We start from the raw sequence: 7,442 nt of genomic DNA on the forward strand, positions 1-7,442 counted from the left end.
GAGATTAAAAGCACATTAAAACATCATTTCAGATATATTGCTATCTAGGCAGACAGTGCTAAGGTTCAGTCCAAATGAATGTCAAAACCTTGTCCACAGGTACCTAAAGATGCACAAGGCAATGTCTCCGACTTTCAGCCACCCAGTCTTAGCCTCCTGTATCTGACAATCTGCAAAACTACTATTGTTATCAAATTGCCAATAAAGTAGTAAAGAATAGGTGGTTTGAATCTTAAAATTACCTGGTTAAATCACTGGAAGAGCAATACCTTCAAGGTGAGGATGGAAGCATTGAAGAGGTGGTTGCCCAAAATTCTATTATCCTTTTTGTTTCTACCCATGAGCCTTGTAAGGAACATGACTGTGCTTTAGTCAAGGATAGGCCAAGGTAGGCTATTAACACCCTTTGTGATTCAGCGAGTTTAGGGCACAGGTGTATAACTCCCTTGTTATCACAGCCATGTAGCCATAACATGGGAAGACCACCACTTGACTCTAAGCCACTATTGTCTGTAAAAGGTATATTTGCCCTGCTAACCATACATTTGCTTGTGCTGGCACCCAGAGAAAGAGAGAGAACCAAAGCTATCCTTCTTTGCAGATGGACAGAGGGGAGCCAGGACACAGCTCAGCTTGCTCATGCCCAGACAGAGAAAGAGTTAAGCTGCTGACCCTGAAGGCAAGGGAGAGCCAGTCGTGCGCCTTTGTGTGGAAGCCTCTGGACTAAGCAGCCGAGACAGGGCAGACAGTGTGAGAAAGCTCTTGATGAGAGCTGCTGCTAAATAAAATCATCTTTCACCTAACTACGGCCCCCCTGAGTGTTCTCCTCATCCACCCACTCCCTTCAGACCTCATCGTGACATTTGGCTTAGTTGTGAACCTGACAAGCCTCTGTCTTCAGGCTTTCACCCTTTTTTAATGATTGCTTTCACGTCCTGAAAAAAAGTCTTCTTTTTAAAATAAACTTTTTTTAATGTTTTAAACTACATTTTAAATACTTACAAACACTAAGTCCATTAATAATATATATTTTAGTGAAAAAAATATTTCAATTTTTGGAGCAAAATTGTTAAAAAAAGAAGTAGCATAGGAAATAGCTGAAAGTTAAGATAGGACCTACCCCTCTTTTCCAACTTTGAAATGCTAGAAACCTCCAGATTTATTGAGGGGTGGTGATTATCTAAAAACCAAATTTAAGGTTTTCCCATTGTTCTCAATATGTCTTCTTTTTATTATTGTGTATATTTAAGGTATATAAGCTGATGTTTTGATATAAATATACATAGCAAAATGATTACTACAAGCAAACTGACATAACCATCGTCTTCCATAGTTACCTCGTCTGTCAGGAGGGCACCTAAAATCTTATCTCTTAGAAAATTTGTAGTACATATACAATGTTATTAATTATACTCCTCACTCTGTACATTGGACCTCTAGACATTCATCTTACATAATGGCAAGTTTGTAGCCTTTGACCTACTTGTCCCCATTTCCTCCCCCACCAGTCTTTTTATAGCTATTTACTGTTATTTGTTTTATTCTGACTACAGTAAAGATTCATGCATTGTTTTCGGTTATTATATCACTTCATTTTTCAATAACATACCAAAGTCTAACACCTGACTTCCTTTTCCAGTGTAAATTTTTATTCTTTTTACTTTTTTTAAAGTGAGGCATCATTTACAAACAATAAAATTCACTCTTTTTAAGTACACAGTTCCATGAATCTTGATAAATGTATACAGTCACCTAACCTCCATAACAACCAAGATATAGAACATTTCCTTCATCCCAAAATGTACCCACATGCCTCTTTGTAGTCATCTGTTCTCTCATCCTCAGACCCAAGCAACTGCATGTTTTCTGTGTCTATAATTTTATCTTTTCCAAAATGTAATTGAAGTTAGATCATATAATGTGTAGACTTCTGTATCTGGCTTCTTTTGGTTTCATAATGCTTTTGAGATTCATCCAAGTTGTCAGGGGTAACTATAGGTTGTTCTTCATTATCATAGAGTATTTCAGTATGTGGCTGTACCACAAGTTGTTTAATCTCTTGTAAGTTTATGGTTATTTAGACCGTTTCCACTTTTTGGCTCTTATGAATAAAGCTGCTATAAGCATTTGTATGTATATAGATCTCTGCTCACTGCCAGTTCTGCCTTCTGGGTTCATGCCATTCTCCTGCCTCAGCCTCCCAAGCAGCTGAGACTACAGGCGCCTGCCACCATGCTTGGCTAATTTTTTGTATTTTTAGTAGAGATGGGGTTTCACTGTGTTAGACAGGATGGTCTCGAACTCCTGACCTCATGATCCGCCCACCTCAGCTTCCCAAAGTGCTGGGATTACAAGCATGAGCCACCATGCCCGGCCTCTAAGTAAGTTCTTAATCTTACAGGGGGGGTGTTTATGTAAGATTAATATATATTATTATTATCGAGATAGATACAATATAATTCAGAGACTGTGAAAAATGGCTCTAGCAGTGGGTAGTGAAGTAAAAGTACATCATCAGGTCAAAGTTTTGTTGCATCTCTAAATGAGCTTATATAGTATTAAAAATTGGCCAACAAATGACATCTATTTAAGCATTTCAAAAGTGCTTAAATAACAGTTCTATGGGCACTACATAATGCTTTGTTGTGTCCCCTTATTATAACACTATGGTTTCCTGTACCAAAGTGATCAAGAAAAGGCTAGGGGGTGGAGTTGACAATATGTGAAAGATTTTCTCTCTTGTCTCTGAAAATTAGCTTAATTGAATACATCTGAGTGTGGCACTGGCTCTAAAAACACTTCAGGCTTCCTAGCACCTTCCAACTGCTGTTGCCTCAGGAGGTTTTAGTCCATGATCCAGCATAATGAAGACCCTGGAGGTATTAGGACTGCTATTTCTACTTGTTTCCTTGACTTGGATGTGCTCTGGGCAGGGTATAAGAATGGACCTTGATTTATGGTGCCTTGAAGGGGTAGTTTCTCAGTGACCATGAGTCATGGGTCTCGTAGTTGCTAGAACCTGATGGCTCCATCTTAAAGGTTTGGAACTCAATAATTCTTCTTAGTCCCATGCTTTTTTTCCCCTTTGGTCCAGCTAATACCGTTGAGTGAAAGAGAGTGTTCCACTCAAGTTTCTCTTATTTTCTCTGAGGTTTCTCAGAATTAGTATTTCCTCTTCTCCTCCTACTTTGTCCTACTTGTCAGCTACTAGAATTTCCTATGAAGTCATCCTTGGACTATCTGCTCTTCCACATGACACTCTCTTACCATTGCTGCTATCTCAACCACACATTCTTAACTGGCCTCCCTGATCCAATTGCCTCTTTTTCCCTCCAAAACATCATTGCATATTTTTTTAAGATACAACTCTGACCAAATCGTATCTTGACACCAATTTCCATCACTGCTTAAGGATTGTGTATCAGATGAGCTACTTAGTCATTTTCAGGAAGTTGGGACTAATTATTCCATAGGCTGTCTTCCACTTGAGAAAATAATTTACTTTTAAATGAAATGGCCAGGTGCCGAGATCAGCTCAGTCAGGGAGACCCTAACCCAGTGGTGCTAGAGGAATTAAAGACACACACACAAAAATATAGAGGTGTGAAGTGGAAAATCAGGGGTCTCACAGCCTTTAGAGTTGACAGCCCTGAACAGAGATTTACCCACATATTTATTAACAGCAAACCAGCCATTAGCATTGTTTCTATAGATATTAAATTAACTAAAAGTTCCCTTACAGGAAATGAAGGGATGGGCTGAATTAATTGCAGCAGGAACACGCCCTTAAGACACAGATCGCTCATGCTTTTGTTTGTGGCTTAAAAATGCCTTTAAGCAGTTTTCTGCCCTGGGCAGGCCAGGTGTTCCTTGCCCTCATTCCCATAAACCCACAACCTTCCAGCTTGGGTGTTAGGGCCATTGTGGACATGTTACAGTGCTGCAGAGATTTTATCTATGGTCAGTTTTGGGGCCAGTTTATGGCCAGATTTTGAGGGGCTTGCTCCCAACATGTCTCCCTTCTTTGATTTGCAAAGAGATAAAAGCAAGGGCAGCTATGTCACGGTGAGCTACTTCTCGCAGGAGTTGGGATCTGCATCTGCAGACTATATAAAGACAAACAACATAGGTTAAAAGCACCATTATCATTGTAATCACAGAGCTTTTAAGTGTTTTTATCCATTTTAATGGGTTACTAGCTCCTAATTTGTCTGCAGCTCCTTTAAGCATTCCAGTTCCTGGCATTAAGGTCAGGTGTGCCAGGGATGCTTTAAATATTTGTTTTTTTAATTTTGTTATACCCAAAAACAAGTTTGTAGAGTGTCCTTCTAGATGCTTTTTTATTCTTTCCCAAATTTTGATCTTATTAAAAGCCTTTAATAATTTCCACAAATCCTTATGTTTAGCTCCTAGAGCGGTCCATATCATTTGAGGTTGAGGTGCCACTATATTGCCATGGTTCCAGATAATAGGAACTTTTGCTATACTTTTTATTATAGCTATCATCTGACCGTTTTGTTCAGATCATCTGAACATAGTGTGACACTGGCATGCAGACTGAGAGGTGCAATTCAAGCTAAACATCCCCTTAGGGGACCAATTAATAATGATTCCATAGGAATCATTGTGCAGCACCTCTGCCTGTTCTGCAGAGCAATCTTCCTAAATGATTACATTCATTTTTTTAACTGGGTCCAATCCTGTTTACAAGTAGATTTTTGAGGGTGCTATGCCTCAATTATAGGAGCAGATTTATTATGGTAAATACTGAGATCAGAAAGCATGTGTAACTGTGTCATAGAGTGATTGCATCCAGGCATTATTGCCAGCCCTTATTGAAGGAATACTTACAGCAGTGGTGATAACCACTATCATAGCTACCTATAAATTATTCATTCTGACTGGTTGTCCTGCTTTCCTCAGGTTTTCTTCTGTCATCTGTACAGCTTCTTGATCTGTCCCCAGGTGGATGGCTGTGTTCAACAGGTGTTGCTCGTGATGGCTGGCATCCTCCTCAGCATCAGTCTCAACATGGCTGCAATCGGGAGGTCCTCGGGAAACTCCTGGAATCTCTTCTTTGGCATCTGGCTCATGATAAGGTTTTAGGTGTCTTGATGGTATCGAAATTGGCTGTTGATTTTGGCCTGGAGAAATACAAGCATAACCTTTACCCCAAGTTATGTTTTACCTATTTCCCAACTTTGGTTATTGGATCTTTTCACCAAATAATGCTAGATTCAATTGTGTGTGGGCTGTCCTGTAATCCCTATTTTTCCTCCTTTTTTGTTTTTGTCATTAGTTGTTTATCTGTATGAAATCATAACTGAGCATTTTCAATTAACTGTGGAATGAACCACATATGAAGAATCAGAAATCACATTAATAGCCATATCAAAAGCAGTCAATACCTCAATTATAACTACAAGCTCTGCTTTTTGAGCTGAAGTATAGGACATCTGAAAAACTTTATCTTTTGAGCCAGAATAAGAAGCTTTACCATTACTAGACCTATCTGTAAAAACATTCTCAGCACCTTCAATTCATTTAAATTTAGTTATTTTAGGGAGAATCCAATTAGTTAATTTCAAAAACTGAAACAGCTTCGTTTTAGGAAAATGATTATTGAGAATACCCACAAAGTCAGCTAAATGGGTTTGCCAAGTAAGACTATTTATAAAAGTTTGCTGTATTTGTGCCTTCATAAGAGGGACAATAATTTTTCTAGGATCATATCCATGTAATTTAACAATCCGAGTTCTCCCAATCCCTATCATAGTAGTGATTTGATCTAAATAAGGAGTTAGAATCCATGAATTAGTACGTGGAAGAAAAAGCCACTCAGTATACTAAGTCCTATTCTTAGACAATAACACCAGTAGGTGAACGCTGAGTTGAAAAGATTAGCAAATCTAGAGTCTTCTCTGGATCTATTCTATTTATCTGAGCTTTATGGACTTGCTTCTCAATCAGTTGTAACTCTGCCTCTGCCTCCTTTGTTAATTTCCGAGGGCTAGTAAGACTAGGATTTCCTCTAAGGATAGAAAACAGATTACTCATGGCATAGGTAGGAATGCCTAGAGCAGGTTGTATCCAATTAATATTCCCTAGTAATTTCTGAAAGTCATTTAATGTTTTTAATTGATCCCTACATATGGTTACTTTCTGTGGCACAATGGTAGTGTCATTTACTAAGGTCCCCAAGTAGGAATAAGGAGTAGTAGTCTGAATTTCATCAGGAGCTATAATTAAACCAGCATGAGAAATCAAATTTTGCAAGTGATCACAACATTGGAGTAATATTTCTCAAGTAGGGGTAGCACAAAGTATATCATCCATATAGTGAATAATGTAACACTGTGAAAATTTTTTACTAGTAGGTTCAATTGCTTGACCCACATACATCTGGCAAATTGTTGGGCTGTTTGACATGCCCTGTGGCAACACTTTAGGCTGCAGGTTGTTTACTGCAGGAATTGTAAATGCAAACCATTCACAGTCTTGTTCAGCCAAGGGGATAGTAAAGAAACAGTCTTTTAAATCTAAGACTATTAAAGGCCAATTTTTTGGAATTATAGAAGGAGAAGGCAATCCTGGCTGTAATGCTCCCACAGGTTGTATAACTGAACTGATGGCTCTTAAGTCAGTTAACATTTTCCATTTACCTGATTTTTTTCTTAATTACAAAAACTGGGGAATTCCAAGGGGAAAATGTTGGAGCTATGCGCTCATTTTCTAATTGTTCAGCAACTAATTTCTCTAAAGCCTCCAGTTTCTCTTTACTTAGCAGCCATTGTTCTATCCAAATTGGTTTATCTGTTAACCATTTTAAAGGTATAGGTTCTGGAGGTTTAACAATGGCTGCCATCAAAAATTATTTCCTAATCTTTAGTAGGAACTTTGTTTTTCCACTTGAAGCAGTTCTTTCAAACCTTGCAAATTTTTTTCTAGTCCCGTACCAGGGACATATCTCATTTCATGCATTGTATTTTGACTTTAAGAGCTATATAATTGTTTTGGAATTAGAATTTGTGCTCCCCATTGTCATAATAAATCCATAAATTTATAGGTACAGAAGTTATAATTGGTTGAATAGTCCCAGGTTGTCAGTTGGGCCCCTCACAATGCAAAATACAATTACTTTGATATACTTCAGCAGCTTTACCAACTCCAACTATGTTAAATTGAGTGGGTTGAATTGGCCACATGGATGGCCAGTGTTGTAGAAAAATGGTTGAAATGTCTGCTCCTGTATCTACCAAACCTTTAAATTTCTTTCCTTGAATAGTTATTTCACAGATAGAACATTTATCAGTAATTTGATTTACCCAATAAGCTGCTTTGCCTTGTTTATTTGTGCTTCCAAATCTTCCTGTTCATTTAATTTCACTTTTTCCCATTCCCACATACGGCACAATCAGGAGCTGTGCTATGTGCTCTCCTGG

This window comes from Pongo pygmaeus, chromosome 9 (genome assembly GCF_028885625.2).
Source record: "Pongo pygmaeus isolate AG05252 chromosome 9, NHGRI_mPonPyg2-v2.0_pri, whole genome shotgun sequence".
NCBI lineage: Eukaryota > Metazoa > Chordata > Mammalia > Primates > Hominidae > Pongo > Pongo pygmaeus.